Source organism: Pinus tabuliformis, chromosome 3_2 (genome assembly GCF_031772625.1).
Source record: "Pinus tabuliformis cultivar Carrire ecotype Pingquan chromosome 3_2, CPIR1, whole genome shotgun sequence".
Classification (NCBI taxonomy): Eukaryota; Viridiplantae; Streptophyta; class Pinopsida; order Pinales; family Pinaceae; genus Pinus; species Pinus tabuliformis.
The window spans coordinates 1,232,205,381-1,232,225,745 of record NC_142302.1 but is presented as its reverse complement, the minus strand read 5'-3'; the positions used below and the strand labels follow the sequence as shown (position 1 = coordinate 1,232,225,745).

General features: G+C 37.7%; 1 pseudogene; it reads right to left on the bottom strand.

Moving 5' to 3' along the window:
- Positions 1 to 519: 519 nt before the first annotated feature.
- Positions 520 to 16,821, bottom strand: LOC149185199 (uncharacterized; annotated as a pseudogene).
- Positions 16,822 to 20,365: the final 3,544 nt, after the last annotated feature.

Sequence of the window (20,365 nt, the reverse complement as noted above, 5' to 3'; positions counted from 1 at the left end):
TTAATTATAAAAAAAATTTAAAAAATACATCATTAAAAATTTAATAAGTATCCATCGAAATTATATCTTAATTATGCAAATCCAAATAAGCTTACCTTAAAACATACTCGACTCTTACAGTGAACATATATGATCACGTTATATAAAATAGTTGACTAAGACATATTTTAACTGACACTCAAATTAAACATACCACAAAACTCAATTTTGTAACTCGAATGAAAACCTAAAAATGCTAAATTTAAGTATAAAAAAATTATACATACCACAAAACTAGTTTTGTAATTCGAACGAAAATCTAAAATGGTCGAAAAATTATACATACCACACACACAACTCAATTTTGTAATTAGAACGAAAACCTAAAAAGCAAAATTAAAGTTGTGCTGCGCACAGTTATACGAAGCTGTTGGTTATTGCCAGTATACCTTCGTGTTGCCCGTATGGGAAACACTCTGCAAGAGAAAACAGTATCCTAAAATTATTGATTCTCTTATGTTATATGAAAAGATCCGACTGTCAGGTTCCGATTGAAGGAGACGAAGGAGTCAGACCAGCTTCTGCCAACGGAATGGCCAGCGCTGAAATATTATTTTCATAAGCTGTTCGCTGGTTAATAATTGATCTCGAGACGCGAGCTGGTCATCGCCCTGCTTTGTAGATTTTGATTTTGCCTCTACATTTCTGTCAGCGGCATTGTTGGCTTTCTCCCTTTGGTGGTTGATCCAGGGATCACACTGCATACCCTTAAGCGTAATCACTGAAAATGGGAATTGGAGAGAAGATCCCTGGGGCATGGCCCTTGGAACTCAGTTGGTAGTCCTCTTATAACAATCCACCCATTTGGCTTGCATGTAACCATATTTCCTCCACGGTGGCATGTACATTCCTCTTTCACTTGTGGAGAAATGAGCTATGGCTATAGCGGCAAAGAGGCAACAACACGATAAGCGAAATGCGCAAAAGAAAAGAGAGAAAAGGAGAATGGAGGAAACAGAAAAGGAGTTGCACGAGTTGAAAGAGCAAATCCAAAAGGAACAGGAGCTACGCAAACAAGAGAGGGAAGTGCAGCAGCAACAAGTACAGCAAGGGGTGCAACATGTGTAGATGGATGAAACAGCGTTTGTACCGGTAGTGGACTCCTCATCATAACAGCAGCCATCAGGCGAACAAGATGAACCATCGCAGAAACACGACTTTGCCTAGGAGATAGAGCGAGTACTTGAACAGATGGATATGAACATGGTGTAGCAGGAGTTGGAGCAGGACATCGACCTCATGCCTCACCACCAACAGGGTGACTCACCAGCTCTACCGCATCCATGATCCGAATTGGATCCATAGAAAGACTATCAAGAACCATGATTGAATCAGGTCGAACAAATCTCTAATGAAATCCAAAACAGTATCAAAAACAACATGAACCAGTGGCCATGGCAGCCGACGTGGAACGACGAGGACCTCGGTCAAAGCGCGCTGACCGAGGCCCATGGAGACCGCCCAGGAGGCGAAAGTAGCCCCTGGGAGCCCCGGAATGGGAAAAGAGCGAGGTTTTTGATGCGCTGATCGCGCATCGCTAGGCGAACAGGGCCAAAATGGGAGAGCCTGAGCACTCAGTCGCGTGGGGGAACCAGAGCACTGTGGGCGGGAACAGGTAAAAGCACTAAAGTACAAAGGTGGGACCCGCGCTTTGGAAACCGACAGTTTTGATCGGGGCACCCTTGAACAGTAAGAGGTTTTGGACAGGAGCGGAGCGATCCCATACACCGATCGACGCGTGGTAGGCGGAGGTGAGAGAAAACCGTCATTGATCACGTGCTATCGGTCGAGAAAGTCAACCACGCGAAACGTGCGTATGGCGTCAAATCTGGAGGGCCCAGATCGGACGGCTGAGATTACACCCGATGGAAAGAAGTGGAATCGACGGGGAATTAAGCCACGTTCTAAAGGGATTTGGAATCCATTTGACTGCCACGGTGGAGGAAGAACGCATCCACGGCGTAACTGAAGAAACGAACCGACGAAGCATGCTAGCGCCATTTAGAGGAGGACAAGTGGCCACTCCCTGAGCGTTCATGATGACGCCGAACGCAGGGAACTCCAAGCGCAGCTGCAGAAGGTGAATCAACACAGGCGGAAGAGGAACCGAACAGGCATAGGGATCGAATGGCTAAAGCCATGAACAGAGACAGTCGAACCAGTTAGAGTTGATTTGGAATCATAATTGAGAAGAGTCCAAGCGACCAAGAGAGACAGTGAACAATGAACCCTGAAAGGAGCACTAAACACAGAGAACAATAAAGCCAAGCAGAAGAGACAGAGAGTCGAGTTGACCACAGGTAGCATCGAGCACCAGAGAGCTTGAAGATTCAAGCCTTCCCATAAAGGAATCTGTCCGGACTGAGCATCACATTTGGCTCTTTGCACTGTAGACCAAGGGTCATAGAGCTGGTAGGAGAAGAAGAGTCTGTGTACTCCAAGTGGCTTGGGGAATCCAAAAACCACCCTGCGAAGCAAAATCTACTTCAAGAGAACTCATATTGAGTCCCTGTATTGTAATTTCTCTGCTGAAAGACACAATAAAACAAGGCTACCACTGAAGCTGGACCGGAGACGTAGCCCTAGAGAATAGGGTGAACTCCTTATTAAAACTATTTGTGTCTTTGTGTTTCTTACTGTATTTCTCTGTTGTCTTTCCATTTTATTTTTTGTGTATTGGCAATTTGATCGATCCGTTGTTTCAATAACACAGAACACACACCAACACATGAGTCTGTAATACCTTTAGTTTAATAAATCTTTAACTGATGGCACTCATAGGGTGAATATCAGATCAAGTGGTATCAGAGCTTAAGGTTGTAAGGTTAGACAAGCTTGTGTTGGTATAGTTGTGAATGCTCACAAGATCAAAGCTCAAATTAGGAGAAGGAGAGTTGGTGGAAACTAATCCTGAAATTGGGAGAGTCTATCCTCGAAAGACCATGTCAGAAGAAAGTCCTATGGGGCCAGACCCTCAATTCATAGAGATTTTCCTAGCTATAAAGTCCATGGTTGAAGAAATGTACCGAGACTTTAGGAAGCAAAAGGTGGAAGATGCATCAGGGTCTAAGCAAGAGAAAGAAGAAGATGAGTCTTACTTCCATGACAACTCCAAAGGAAAAGGGAAAGAGGAAAACTTTCTCACACCTCCTAATAGCCCTGTACATAATAAGAAAGCATCTTTGATTAAGTTAGATGTTAAATTTGATTTGCCTGTATATGATGGAGAGCTAAATGCCGAAAAAATGGACAATTGGATTAGACAAATTGATGTGTATTGCAAGGTACAGAACATAAACTTAGACAAGAGTAAGATTCAACTGGCAAGCCTACGCCTAGGAGGCATTGCCTTGGTTTGGTGGGAAGGTAGAACCCAAGCTGATATGAAAAGCCATGGTAAGACCATCTCTGTCTGGAGTGACTTCGTTTCTACAATCAGGAAACAGTTCTATCCATTGGCCTACATGCAGCAGGCCATGATGAGTTGGCAAACTCTTCGGCAGTTGAAGGGGAAAAGTGTACAAGGGTATACTCAAGAGTTCAGAAAGAGAGCATTGACGTTGGGTATCTCACTAGACTCACCAGAGACTCTTTTGAAGTACATTGGTGGTCTACACAGCTACATGAGGCATACCATCCTCATGTTTAATCCCACTAGTATAGATGAGGTATCTGTACAAGCTACTCATCTAGAGGCTAGAGGAAAGAATGGCAATCCAAAAGTTGGGGGACCATCCCAACCCACTGTAAGCAAGAGCAAGGAGAAAAGAAAATAAAAGTGGAAAGCAAGGAAGGCTAACACTGCACAGAAAGCCAAAGCTTTATGCACTCGTTGTAAAAAGGAGGGGTATGATGATGAGCATTGTTGGATTCTGCATCTAGAGCCGAGACCTAAGAAGTCTGAGGGCAAGAAGAAGAAGACAGTTGCAGCTATTCAGAGAGATTTGGAGTCAAACTCGGGAGATGAAACAACCATAGCAGCCACAGGTATAAAAGGTAAGAATTCTGAAGCATCTACTAGTAATTCTACTCAAGCTGTTATTGATGAAGTAAATGAGAGAAAAAAACATGAGCTTTTCCATATTCGAGTTATTTCCAAAAATCAAAAGATCAATACTTTGTTTGATAGTGGCTCTCAAGTAAATTTGATTTCTAAAGCAATTGTAAAGAAATTGGGATTAGCAATTACACCTCACAAGAAACCATACCCATTAGGATGGTTGAATGATAAAGAACAACTACAAGTGACTAGACAGTGCAAACTCAAGTTTTCTTTTGGATCAACATTTGTAGATGAGGTTGAGTTAGATATAATTCCTTTGGATATATGTGGAATTGTTTTAAGAAGTCCCTACTTGTATGATAGAAAAACTATCTTCTATAGAGGTGAGAACAAGTATCTATTGGTTAAAGATGGAATCAAATACTTTGTAAAAGCTCATAGGCTCAAGAATAACTATACTCTCATAAACTCAGGATAGATGAAAAGAATGATTAATTCGTGCAAACAATTCTTATTGATGGTTGTAAAGGAAAAGAAACCTGATAAAACCAATGTATTTGAGGGCTGTAATGCTGAACAACAAGCTGATATAAAAAAGGTTGTTTCAGAGTATGATGTCTTGTTCAAAAACCTAAAAGTCTGCCACCCAAAAATGGAATAGTACATGATATTATTTTGCAGCAAGATGTTCCATTGCCTAACATTGGGATGTACAAGTTGTCTGCTTTAGAGAATGCTGAAATCAAGAAGCATGTGCAAGAGTTGCTCGAGAAGGGCTTCATCAGGCCTAGCACATCACCATGTGGGTCACCAATCGTTTTGGTGAGAAAGAAAGATGGCTCGTGGAGAATGTGCATTGATTACCAAGCACCGAATAATATAACAATCAAGAATTGTTATCCCCTTCCTCGCATAGATGATCTCTTAGATCAATTAAAAGAAGCTATTTATTTCACCAAGCTGGATTTGCACAGTGGATACCATCAGGTCAGAGTTGCAGAGCAAGATGCATGGAAGACTACTTTCAAAACAAAGCATGGATTGTATGAATCGCTAGTTATGCCTTTTGGCTTAACTAATGCTCCTGCTACTTTCATGAGATTAATGAATGATGTACTCAGACCTTTTCTTGATGATTTTGTTATTGTGTATCTAGATGCATTCTGATTTTTAGTAAAACGTAGGAAGAACATTTAAAGCATGTTAAGCAAACATTATATGTTTTGAAAAGAGAAAAACTTTATGTTAAACTCTCAAAATGTGAATTTGGCAAAACATCTTTAAACTACTTGGGTCACATAGTAGGGGGAGATGAATTGAAAATAGATCCCTCTAAAGTGGCAATCATTGTAAACTAGCCTAAACCCAGGTCTGCTACAGAAGTGAGAAGCTTCTTAGGAGCAACACAATATTGGAGGAAGTTCATCTCTAACTTCTCCACGATTGCAGCTCCCTTACATGCTTTAACAGGATTGAATAAGATGTTTCAGTGGGGAGGCAAACATCAGAAAGCCTTCGACACCTTGAAAGAAAAAATAAGTACAGCACCTGTACTAGCACTGCAAGATTTGCAAAGACCATTTGAAATCCAAACTGATACTAGTGACTATGCCATGGGAGCAGTGTTGACACAGCGCGACAAACCCATATGTTATCATTCCGAGACTTTTAATCCTGCAGTAGTTAACTATCCTACATATGATAAAGAATTGTATGCATTAGTTCAGAGAGTGAAAAGGTGGAAACATTATTTAATGGGCAAAGAGACAGTAATACATACTGATCATCAACCACTTCAATATCTACACTCCTAAACTAAGTTGCAACAATCAAGACATTATAGGTGGATGGATTTTCTACAACAGTTTCACTTAGTCATCAGATATAAAAAAGGCATCCATAACAAGGTTGCAAACATGTTATCTAGACCCATTATAAATGCATCTACCATACTTAAGCATAATTCTGTACTATATGAAAGCTACATAGAACAATATGCTCAGGATATGGATTTTAAAGATGTATATGCAACTTTGAGTCAAGGAAAAAGAGTAGAAGAATTGGACTATCATATAAAGGACCGACCCTTATACCATTATGGGAAACTCTGCATTCCACAAACTGAGAGGATAAAGATAATTAGGGAAGCACAAACTTCTCTGATATCATATCACTTTGGGGTAAGCAAAATAGTTGCACCGCTGCAAAGATTCTGCGATTGGCCGAAAATGAATGAGACAGTTTCTAGATATGTAAGAGGGTGTGCCATGTGTGTTAAAAGCAAGCCCAGCAATAAAAAACTAGGCTTGTACACTCCATTGCCAGTTATTTCTCACCCTTGGGAAAGCATTTCCATGGATTTTGTAGGAGGACTGCCTAAATCTAGGAAAGGTCATGATTATCTAAAAGTTGTTGTGGATAGGTTCAGCAAAATGTGCATTTTGATACCTTATAGTAAACAGGTCACATCTGAACAGATTGTAAAATTGTTCTTTGAACATGTATGGGTTCATTTCGGATTACCCACTTCCATTGTATCTAATCGAGACACCCGATTTGTGGGGAAGTTTTGGTCTAGTCTATGGGAACTAATGGACACCAAATTAAATAAAAGCACAGCTTTTCATCCACAAACAAATGGCCAGACAGAAGTACTAAATAGGACTGTGATCTAGTTACTGAGAGGATATTGCAGTAAACATTCTAAGCTTTGGGATGAACACTTGTGTTATGTGCAGCATGCTTACAATAGAGCCAAACACTCTTCTACACAGAGATCTCCTTTTGAGACTTGCTTTGGTTTCACACGAAGGTCTCATTTGGATTTTGTCTTTGGTAAAGATACCATGGTTGATGGGCATAGTGATGTGGATAAAGCAACCAGGTTCATTGAACAGAGCCAGGAGATCCATCAGACAATACAGGAACAGCTGGAAAAGAGCCAGGCCAAGTATAAGACTAGGCATGATAAGCATCAGATGGAGCATAGTTTTCAAGTTGGAGACCAACTCTGGCTGTATATCAGCAAAGACTGGATAAAGGTGAAGGTAAAAAGCTAAAGACTATCGGGTATGGACCTTTTAGGATACTTGAGAAGATTGGTGAAAATGCGTTTTGCCTTGATCTACCAGCTTACATGCACATCTACTCAGTCGTAAATGTAGATTGTTTGAGATTGTTTGAACCTTCAATGATTGAGGACCTTGAAGAGCAAAGTCAATTGCCTTCTATTGATGACCTGCTACCTGAATACCTCAATGAGTTGCAGGAAGACACAGTGTTGGACAGGAAGGTGAGGACAACGCGCAGGGGAGAGGTTAAGCACCTCAAGATTGGGCTCAAAGGTTCAAAGCCGAACAGCGCAAAGTGGATTGAGATTGGACAAGTGAAGAAACAGTATCCTCACTTAGCCAATGCTTGAAAACCAACTTTTGGTGGTCCAAAAGCTTTTTCAGTAGGGAGGCCATGATTTGAATTGGATCCATAAAAAGACTGTCAAGAACCATGACTGAATCAGGTCGAACAAATCTCTAATGAAATCCAAAACAGTATCAAAAACACCTTGAACCAGTGGCCATGGCAGCCAACGTGGAACGATGAGGACCTCAGTCAAAGCGCGCTAACCGAGGCCCATGGAGACCAAACAGGAGGCCAAAGTAGCCCTTGGGAGCCCCAGAATGGGAAAAGGGCGAGGTTTTTGATGCACTAATCGCGCATCACTAGGCAAACAGGGCCAAAATGGGAGAGCCCGAGCACTTGGTTGTGTAGGGGAACCGGAGGACCGCGGGCGAGAAAAGGTAAAAGCACTAAACTACAAAGGTGGGACCCGCGCTTTGGAAACTGGCGGTTTTGATTGGGGTGCCCTTGAATGGTAAGAGGTTTTGGATAAGAGCGGAGCGATCCCATACACCGATCGACGCGTTGCAGACGGAGGTGAAAGAAAACCGTCGTTGATCGGGTGCTATCGATCGAGCAAGTCAACTGCGCGAAACGTGTATATGGCGTTGGATCTGGAGGGCTTAGACCGGACGGCTGAGATTGTACCCGATGGAAAGAAGCGGAATCGACGGGGAATTAAGCCGCGTTCTAAATGGATTTGGAATCCGTTTGACCGCCACAGTGGAGGAAGAACGCATCCACGGTGTAACTGAAGAAACGAACTGACGAAGCATGTTGATGCCATTTAAATGAGGACAAGTGGCCACTCCCTGAGCGTTCATGATGACGCCGAACGCAGGGAACTCTAAGCGCAGCTGCAGAAGGTGAATCGACATAGGTGAAAGAGGAACTGAACAAGCATAGGGATCGAATGGCTAAAGCCATGAACAGAGATAGTCGAACCAGTTAGAGTTGATTTGGAATTAGAATTGAGAAGAGTCCAAGCGACCAAGAGAGACAGTGAACAGTGAACCCTGAGAGGAGGACTGAACATAGAGAACAGTAAAGCCAAGCAGAAGAGACAGAGGGCTGAGCTGACCACAGGCAGCATCAAGCACCAGAGAGGTTGAAGATTCAAGCATTCCCATAAAGGAATCTGTCCGGATTGAGCATCACATTTGACTCTTTCCACTGTAGACCAAGGGTCACAGAGCTGGTAGGAGAAGAAGAGTATGTGTACTCCAAGTGGCTTGGGGAATCCAAGAACCACCCTGCCAAGCAAAATCTGCTTCAGGAGAACTCATATTGAGTCCCTGTATTGTAATTTCTCTGCTAAAAGACACAATAAAACAAGGCCACCACTAAAGCTGGACCAGAGACGTAGCCCTGGAGAATAGGGTGAACTCCTTATTAAAACTGTTTGTGTCTTTGTGTTGCTTACTGTATTTATTTGTTGTCTTTCCATTTTATTTTCTGTGTATTGGAAATCTGATCGATCCGTTGTTTCAATAACACAGAACACACACCAGCACATGAGTCTGTAATACCTTTAGTTTAATAAATCTTTAACTGATGGTACTCATAGGGTGAATATCAGATCAATCCAAAAGATGAGCAAGTCCCAAGCGACCAAGGAGACACTGAGATCCTTGGAGATCAGCCGGAAGGGGAGATGCACAACATCTCATTTGACGAGTCTCAACATAGAATTGTGAAATCTCGTAGAGTGTCAACTCCGGAAGATCATAGATCTCCTGCGCAGTATGAGGAACGAGTGATCGTGTTTGACGTGTGCAAACATCCAGAAGCCTTGGCCGATGCTACTAGAGCATATGACGAAGCCACTAGCTCAAGTGTCCGCTTTCTGATAACAGAGAATGAGCAGATGGCTAAGGAGCTACAGACGACCAAGAAAGGAGGAGAAATGGTGACAGCATCCACCCAAGCAGAACAGAATAAGGAAATACTAGATGAAGTATTTTTCCTTGACATAGTTATGCAGACGTTGTATTCCAAATTTGGTACCGTGCATAAGGCAATCATCCATGTCAACAGATGGCAGCAACGATGTGGTAGAAAAATATGTATCTTGTCGAACATGCACGTTGTTGTTGACTACATACAAACATAGACGATGAGATACAAGGGAGTTCCGCATCACTTGCCTAAGATGCTGAAGCCCAGAGGCGTCGAGTTGAAGGCACGCATCCGAAGTCAGATCCGGAACTATGAAGAGCTCTCGCAGCTCATCACTAGTCTACAGGCTTCCCATGCACATGTATTCAAGAGTATGGATGTTGTGGTGCGTGCACACGTAATCCCATCTATTGGGACTCTCACCTCGGCGAAGACAAAGGGACAGGTCTGACTAGAGCTTGACTCATTCTTTGACAAGTTGATGTGCATTGCCACCAACCCAAACTTGCCAATCAATGCAGACACCATGCAAAAGTATGTTGTTGGTCCAACTGCATTAAAGACAATGATGTGCATGCTTTCAGACGAGTTGGACAGAGGAGCCTGAGCAATGTACTCAGATGCTATGGAGGCAAGAGTCAAGTTCCAAAAAGACCTTGGAGTACACGGACACCATCACAGACTACCGATCTTGGCATCAGTACGCTACTGTTGATCATCGCGAGGATGTTGAAGAGTTGGACTTCCCATGGTTGTTCGAGTCATAGTGATGTCTTGCATGGCTTGCTCAAGCCATTTTGTCTCACATGAGTACATGTGTATTGTAATGTAACCAAGGATAATTTTAGGGGCGAATGTTCGCCCTTTGGCGAAATTAAGGGGTTTTAAATTTTTAGTGGGCGACTATTTTGTATCATAGTACATTTTTACAAATCACCTCAAATAGCCCACCTTATTTTAAGGGAGAGGGTAAAAAAGGTAAATTTAGCCCTTGAAATTAGGACTTACAACCTTCGGTTAGCCCATTTTCAAGAATAGGTTTTATTTAAGTGAATCCATTCGCCCATTTTCAAGAATAGGTTTTATTTAAGTGAATCTTATGGGCCAAATACCATATTTATAAAAAAGGTATGGTAAATTAATAAAAATATAAATAAATGAGAGGTATGGTAAATAAATAAAACATTTTTTATATTTACTCCATAAGTCACCTTATATACATGTAAGGGTGTAAACAAATAAAAATATAAGTAAAGTGGAGGTATGGTAAATAAATAAAATGTCTTTTTATACTTACTCAAAAGGTATGGTAAATAAATAAAAATATAAATAAACTAGACGTATCGTAAATAAATAAAACCTGTTTTAATATTTAGTCCATAACCCTCGTTCTATTTATGAAGGCTCAAGAAAGAGGTTTTATTTAAGTGAATCCTATGGGCCAAATACCATATTTGTAAAAGAGGTATGGTAAATTAATAAAATAAATAAAACGTCTTTTTATACTTACTCAAAAGGTATGGTAAATAAATAAAAATATAAATAAACTAGACGTATCGTAAATAAATAAAACCTCTTTTTATATTTAGTCCATAACCCTCGTTCTATTTATAAAGGCTCAAGAAAGAGGTTTTATTTAAGTGAATCCTATGGGCCAAATACCATATTTGTAAAAGAGGTATGGTAAATTAATGAAAATATAAATAAACGAGAGGTATGGTAAACAAATAAAACATTTTTTTATATTTAATCTATAAGTCACCTTATATTTACGAACACTCAAAAAATGGGTTATATTTAGGTGAAACCTATGGCCAAAATACTATGGGACAAATACCATGGACTAAACAAATAAAACAATTTTTTATATTTAATCCATAAGTCACCTTATATTTACGAACACTCGAAAAATGGGTTATATTTAGGTGAAACCTATGGCCAAAATACTATGGGACAAATACCATGGACTAGATTGTTATTAATACCATGCAAAAAACCATTATTAACCGTAATATTAGAATTAATAAAAATAAAAATGGCACATGGTATTGACCCATGGTATTCACCAAAATGGCACATGGTATTGACCCATGGTATTCGCCTGGAATGTAGCCTATTTAAATGGGGGAATTAAACCAGCATGTAGCCTATGCTAAGATTCACTAGGACTTTACAAAGTTTTATTATTTAGTGAAAGACTCGCCAAGATCTTACAAGATTTTATAATTGAGTAAAATATTCTAATAAAAATAAAAATGGCACATGGTATTGACCCATGGTATTCACCAAAATGGCACATGGTATTGACCCATGGTATTCACCTAGAATGTAGCCTATTTAAATGGCGGAATTAAACCAGTATGCTAAGATTCACTAGGACTTTACAAAGTTTTATTATTTAGTGAAAGACTCGCCAAGATCTTACAAGATTTTATAATTGAGTAAAATATTCGCCATGCCTGGTGAGAGATTCGCCAAAAAATTATATATACATATTATATTATTGATAAAATCACCTTCCATTTTTCCTATATACCATGGAGATTCGCCCATTTATTATATTTATAAATTTAGGAGGGGTTCTTAAAATTTTCCCTGAATGTAACATCATGTCAAGTGTAACTTCAAGTGTCGATAGTTGGATGTAACAGTCATAGAGTAGATGAAGAGTCATGATGGTAGATGAATTGTCACAAAGGGGAATGTCAAGGGTCACCCCACCCTTTGCTATAAATAGTCACTCATAACTCATTGTAGAGGCTTTTAGTCAGTCAAGCTTCCGATAGAACTATCTTAGAGAGAGCTTGGACGGTATTGTAATGAGCCTTAGCTTCTCCACTGTGCAGAGCTAGTACATCTCTTTGGAGGAGCAGGGGGTTGTGGCTGTAACGTTCCACTGTCAGAACTAGTTGTTGGACATGGATGTATTGTATGATTGGGACTTACATTTCTGAATATAACAAGAGCCATCACATTTCATGCATATGTTGTATTGTATTTCAGCTATCTGTTTACTCTAAATTATATATGTATTTGTTTTCTTATGCATGCATGTATAGCTATTTATGTGTATGTATGTACGAATCTTTCTAAAATATGTTTTTGGTTTAACCATCACTTTGGATTGCTAGCTAGCTCGCCTTCCATGTTGTGATGCATATTTTCTTGTGTGTTCCCTTCTTAAATCCGTGCTATCACAAGTTTCCAAGGGGCGCACTCATCTCAACCCCCATGTGTTAGAATATCTCATGCACCTTCCTTGGCTCATTGCATATGTCACACCCTTGCTACCAACAGAGACATCGTACTTGCCTCTGTGCGAAATTGTGGTCAAGGCATTACCGTACAACCCACTGCTGGGACTCCTACACCAAACGGTCTGAGGTCTAATTGGGACTTCTTACTAGGGAGATCACCTGACATGTTGGCGGGTCCAGCACCATCAACATTTTTGGCGCTAGAAGGAGAGTCAGATGACAAGCTGTGTTCTTTCATCTTGTTTTGAACCTTTACATATCTATCATGGAGACTTACACTCTACTCCCTCCACGATGTTTTTCCCATGCCGAAGATGTCACCATCATGAGGGAGTTCTTTAATATCTTGTCCATATACACATATGATGGTGAAGGCGAAGTGGCCTGGCTTGAGTTCTTAAATGACTTTCTTTCCATGCTTCATGATGAAGATGGATGTTCTAACGAACAAGCCAGTTTGTTGCTTGCATACACACTTCGTGAATCTCCAAATTGGTTGTTGTGCTTGAGCAATATTCTGGTAGCCTCGCACATTATCTTGATGATCTCAATTAACTTGCTTTCCCTACCCACGAAGAATAAGGGAAGCTGCTGCAGTAGGGCATTGTATTCAACAGTAGGTCTGGCTATCTCGAATTGCTCCTTGAAATCTATGTCCACCAAGAAACGTTCATTTTCGGATTTGGATTCCTCCAAAACCACATCAATGAACTCGTAATCCCCTGTCCACGCAAACCATATCTCGCCCATTTGAAAAAAAAAACGTAAGATTGCCAACAAATAAATCTATTTGCACCATGCCAGTCATAGCGATAGTGACACTATGATACCCAAAAAGAAAATCGATTGCCTTTTAACGCCCACTGGGTTTTAAGAGAGTAGAGTGACTGACCTGCAAGATGTCCCCTACTTTGCTCCCACTGCGAATTGCAAATGGTGCATTGTAACTCGCGGTACGCAGAGTGTTCATTACGAATCGACGCCAACTGCTCTTCTTCTCTGCATTTTCGGGAGCATTGAATCTGGTTTTTTCCTTCGCCGTCGCTAGGGCTTTCACTGCATCTTGAAGCAGACGCGACTCAAATGCACTGCCGGTTCTAGAGAAAAATACCATGTAATCTCACAGTACTCTATCTCAGGAATTCTAATTGATTCAATTTACTTAATAACCTCATGTGTTGGTCAATACACAAAAAATAGAGTAAACTGCACCAGATAAAAGCCCTATCAGTGGCATAGATCAATCCAGATTGACTGGTCTTCGGGAATTGTGTAACAACAAGTTTAAATGCATAGTAGTTTAAACATGTTAATGCAGAGTAGTTTAAACAGGTTAAGATTTCCATTATTACCAGTCTATATTCATTTAACTAAGATCTATCATATGTATAGAGGAAATAAATATTTCCTCAAATTATTAATTAAAGTTATTAAATCTAATAATATTAATATTATAATTTATTAGTATTAATAATAATTTTGATAATGACTTTCGAATTAATCACAATTTGGTAATTTATGTTGTTTAAATGAACCGCATTACATTTATTTTACTAACAATTTATCATGAATTAATGAATTTAATTCTTCCTCAACGAGATATATATATATATTTTTATTTTTATTTTTTATTTTTTTTCAGAAAGAAAAGCACTATATTATATTGAGGCAATATATACAAAATGTTCTGATGGATCTGATAATAAGATCGCTTGAGAGAGACTGAAGAATTCAGCATAACAGTGACATTAAAGGATAAGGACAAAATACCGAAAGATAGAAGCCTTCGGAAACAACAAGGATATAGACCAAAATTGAACTTCACATGGACTGCATTCAACGGATAGGTGGAAAGAGAGCTGAAAAAGAAGACAGGACATAATTGGAGGAGATATTTGAATCCTCAAAGATTTTTAAGTTCCTCCACTTCCAAAGGCACCATATAGTGATGGGAAGGATTGGACGTTTATCAGTTTCTTGTCTTCCCCACCAGGCGAAAGCTGTGAAGTTTAGATGCGGAAAAGAAAAAAACAGGGCTAATTCATGCCAGATTTGTTGGGAGACCGTGCACTTGAAAAACAAGAAAAACAAATGATAGTTTGTTTTCTCCTCCATTTTGCAAAAGACGCATCTGCTGGGACCATGCCAAAAACGCTTCCTCAAAGAATCCGAAATTAAGTTTTTGTTGTAATATATATATATATATACTAAATTCCACTAATATTACCCCCACAATATAAATGATAAAACATTTAGAATTTGTTGGGCTCTAATTTTAAAATTCGAGATGTTAATCGTTGGTATCGTTTTTTTTATTATTTAAATGACATTGAATCTTATTTTTATAATGGAAAATGTAAATTTAACAATGGAGAATTATTTTCCAAACGCTATTCCGATTCTGTTCAGCAACATTAAAAAAAAACCAAGATACAAATTTAATTATTTTTTTTAACTAAATTCCACTAAAATTACCATCCAAACTTTAAATGATAAAGCATTTATAATTTTTCATTTTACTAGATTTTCAAGTCCTAGCACTAACAAACTCTGGTGAAGAAAGAGTGGAAAAAATTCTTGTAAAGTGTTCGGCACTGGCGGGTGAGAGAAAAATGGCGATAAGTTTTGTGGTTTTTTTAATTTAAGTTATTAGAAATTTATACGGTAAGAGGGGGGTTTTTAATCTCAAGTTTTTTTTATTGAGTAGAGAGCCTTATTTTATAAGGCAGCCGAGTATCATTTGTAATTTTATCTATTTGTTATTAGACTTGAAATTTTGTTTATTTTAATTTAAATAAAAAATTTAAAAATAAAAAATAAATAAATAACTATACAAAATATTTAAATAATACTAATTCATAAAAAAAATTACGCTTACAAAAAATTGGATCCTTATCTAAAATAGTTATAATCATTTAAAGCTGGTGTATAGAGTTTGAAAATAATTAGCATGGCACTGACCATGGAAGATGTGAGATGATCTTAAGGTGAGGGTTTTATGTATGAATTAAATAACTAAATATTTTTAATATTTAAAAACCTTTATGGAACTATGAAATATCTATAGGGACATTGTTATGGTGATTGGATTTCGCAAGAAAGTAGTAGCATAAAGAGTTTTTTAATTGATGTTGAGGAATTGTCCAGTGACAAGTGGTTGAAATTTGGGTAAAAAAATTTCAAAAAATCTTATAGAGGTAGTGTTTAAATTATATTTTTGATCGTTGAAATGGATTCAGCACTATCAAAACCTCTAAAACACTTAAAATTATGAAGGTTGACAACATTTTTTTGAATTCACAAAAATTCCTCAATGATTTTTTCAAAATATAACAAGAATTTCCATAACTTTCAGGGCAAAAAAACATAATGGTTAGAAAGCGGACATGAAAAAGACATAATCATTAGAAAGCGGACCTAGTCATGCTAAATCAGGCGGAGGAGTTGCCAAGAAAGTTATGGAAATTCTGGTTATATTTAGAGAAAATATGCAAGGATTTTTGTAAATTTAATTTATAGTTGTTAAACTTCAAAATTTTAGGTGGCTTAGATGTTTTTGATGGCGCTGAATCCATTTCCACCATCAAAAACATGATTCAAACACTGCTTTTACAAGATTATTAAAAAAAAATTAACCAGATTCGGGCCGATTTTGACAGTCTGGGCAATTCGTACGCCTCCTTAGAAGACTCCATAATTAAAATGTGAAAGACTTGTGTACGTGCAGCATCTGGCAAAGCTTCTTTTTGACAAACGGCGCCACGAGGCCGTCGATAGTCACCTCACAGTTACTTTCGACATCAAAAGGCGACCGTTCTCTTTGAAGTCGATGTTGGCCGACGCTCCAGTTACCGTAAATCATGTCGCCAAAGCTTTCGGTGACGATGTTGTGGTCGCTACCGCTGGTTCTCCAATGGGTCGCCGTATTTGTGGTCTCCAAGTTTCCGCATAACCTTGGTCGGACACCTTCATTAAGAGGTTCCGTGACAGACTTGGGTTTGATGAGTTGTGAGTGGATGTGAAGAAGATGAGGGGCAGCACAGATGTTGGGTTGATGGCACGGTCATGCTTGATGTTTATACTTGGTATCTGCGTTTTCCTGTGGGGCTGGTCGGCTGCGATGGATGTGGAAGCCGCACCTGTGAAGGCGTGAAGACTTTTTGCTGAATCCCCACTTAACACCTCGATTGTGTAACGATGGATGTCATTTCGGAGTGTGGCAGGCATCACCTTAAAAAGGACAAAACGATTTGGGTTGCGTGGGGATAAAGCAAGCTAAAATTAATAAATTATAAACGTTCAGCGGGCATGGTAAAAATCGTTGCGTGTTGATCAAGGCAAGCTAAAATATAAATGCTAAATGGTAACATAAAATGGTAAAGTCTCCTTAGAATGATTATTCCAGGTTATTCGTTTTAGAACTATGAACATGCCATTAATGATGATACTTTAGCCACGTAATATGTGTGAATTTCGGGATGATGTCTTTCCCATCTTATACATTTTAAGTTTCATGCTTTCCCGCCTTCTACATTTTAACTTTCATGCTTTGGTAAGTATTTATGAGAACTTTGGCTTTCCCTTTTCACATTTCAATATTTTTTTGAGAAATTTATAAGCACAATGATATTAATAAAGTATTGAAATATCTCCATAGTATTATTTTTCATATTACACATTTCAACCATTTTATAAATGTGAGGGTTTTAATATTTGGGGAGGATTAGTAGTTCATAGTTAAATATGGTTCAATTATAGTTAAGGAGAGTATATTATGGTCAATATATAGTTGATTATGGATGACCATGGGTGTTCACATTGAACTATAGTGAACTATGATTGACTATGGTTCATTACAGTTGTTCATGGTTCACCATGGTTGTTTATGGTTCATAGGGTCAATGAAGGGTTACCACATTGAACCATGGTGACCATGACATAGTAAACCTAATAAACTTAGGTCAACCTAGTAAACTTATGTTAATCTAGTAAACCTAGGAAAACCTAGTTGACTATGGTTGATAGTTTATTTGACCATGGTTGACTCTGATTGACCTAATAAACCTAGTAAACATAGATCAATATAGTAAATCCAAGTCAACATAAGTCAACCTAGTAAATCTAGTAAACCTCGTAAAATTTGATTAAGGATATAAACCTAGTAAAATTGAGTCAATTAGTAATCCTACTCAACCTAGCAAACTTAATAAACCTAGTAAACATGGAACCACCTAGTAAACCTAGGTCTACCTACTAAACCTAACAAACCTAAGTCAACATAGCAAACATAAGTAACCTAGTAAACCTAGACTAACCTAGGTAGTCTAGTACATCTAGTAAAGCAAGGTAAATGTAATAAAGCTATGTCAACTTAGGTGGAGTGGGTAATCCTAGTAAACTTAGGTCAACCTAGAAAACCATGGTTAAGATAGTAAACCTAAGTTAGACTAGTAAACCTAGTAAACCAATTTCAACCCAGTAAACCTAGGTCAACATGGTAAACCTAGTAAACTTAGGTCAACAAATAAAATGTCTTAATTCATCCAATAAAATGTATTTGATTCTATATAAATTTAACAAATAAATTTTAAATAGATTAGATGATCATCATCATCATCTTCATTAGGACAAAAAATTGGACTATTAGACCTTAACAAAGAGAGTATTTGGAATTATTTAGAATTGTGTTTGTCTAAAAACATTAAGAATCCAAAATCAACATAATATTTTTGTTGATTTAGGTTAGGAAGGTTGGTTGTACCATAAATATTTTGAGTTTGAAATCTAATCTAAGTCTAACGAAAAGTGTTTTTCATTTTCAACCATCTTAGATTTACAAAGTTGACACACCTTTAACCCAAGACATTTTGAGAATTGACTAACTACTAGTTTTACTTTACATAAATCAATGAATATTGAAATTTGTTATAATTTGTTTAGAATCATTTTAAAATTAAATTTATCAAAGTATTGAGAAACCAATTTTTTTAATAAGTAAATGTTTTAATCTTTTGATTTCATATAATGTTTTAAAATATTTACACATAAAAATGATTCCTCTAACTATTTAATAATTTTAAGTTTAAAATGAATTAAGATTAATTTAGTTTTTTGTTGTTGTTGTAACATTCATATTTAATTACTAACCTTTCTTGAGGGAAAGGAATATAGCAATTGATTTATCATTGACATGTTGATTTCTATTTGTTATTTTTTAACTATAAATATTTTTTGTTACATGAAAATATCAATTTTTATTATTTTATGGGTGAAATGAATTAAAAAGAAAAACAAAGGAAAGGGCCCAAGTCAAAATGTAAGAGAAATAGATTAAAATAGAAAAAGGAAGAAAAAAATCAAAAACTAAACTTATAATCAAAGGGAAAAACTAAGATTGTTTCAATTGTTTTTTTCTACTTGAAATAACAACATTATATATATATATATATATATAACTTTTTTTAGTTGCACAATATTAATAACATACCTAAAATTATATATATATAATTTCAGGTATGTTATTAATATTGTGCAACTAAAAAAAGTTATATATATATATAACTTTTTTTAGCTACACAATATTAATAACATACCTGAAATGATATGAATATGCATTTTGATCAAATGACTCTTTCGGTTCATTCATACAAAGAGAAAAAACAAAAAAATTATAATTACATGAAATTATGAGGGCTAAATATCATAATAATTAGTTAGTTTCTCATTTTTTCCTTTCTTTATTTTTTCACCTTTCACCAAACTCCTTGATTGAGAGTCACCGATACTATTTCCAATTGGTTTCCTTCCACCTTTGAGAAAGATTCTTTGTGAGTCCAAACACTTAGATGTATGGGTTCACTTTATGCTCCCTACTTCCTTTTGAATTGGTATGACCAGCTTCTGTTGCTCTGCTACTATGAGTTTTGTTTTTTCTATACCATTGCTCGTTTCCTCATGTTGATTACGAGGAGGTTGGAGCACCGCTAAGCCATTGGCCTTATGCTCCTCTTTTCCCTTCTCCATTTGGGATCCTTATTGATTTTTTGTCTTTGGTTGTTGTTGACTCTAATCCATTTCTTCATCTTCATCATTAGAAGCAAAAGAATATGGAAATTTCCAACCCTTTGGCTTTTGTGATCTCTTCTTTGTCCTTTTTTCGCTTGAGGGTATGTGTTCTATAGGTGTCATGTGTGATGGCAGGTTCAACACTTGCATGTAGTGTTTTCAAACTCTAGCCATTGGGTCCACTTGGAACCTTGATGAGTCAAATGGATTTGATCTGGTAGGCCTTTGCTTCAGTCTATCTCCACCCAGATGCAGGAAAATGTAAAGATACCTTTGTCCATTCTTTCTAGATCCATATTTAGAAATCTCCCCAATGAATTTCCAATGCCTTCTAAAACTTGATGGTGCCAAAAAGGAAGTAGGAGGTTGTGTAATGTTACCTATGGCAACATCTTTGTAACCAACAATATTGTGGCATAAAAAACTGGAAACCATAGGGTAACGAAGAGATCTGCCCTTCCCCAAAACCATGGTCCTTCGTTTATAACACATTCCAGATCTTTCTGATTGTCAAATTGCACCATAAAAAATCCCTTCGCACACAGGTAGATATCACAATCTTTGATCCATTTAAGGTAGATCCATTGATGTATATCTTCATACATGGGCTAGAAGCCATTAAATCGATAGATAAAAGCTCTATCTTGAAGAATTGTGAAAATCCCTCTCACTTCTGGCAGTTTTACTCACATATCTAGTGCTTTCT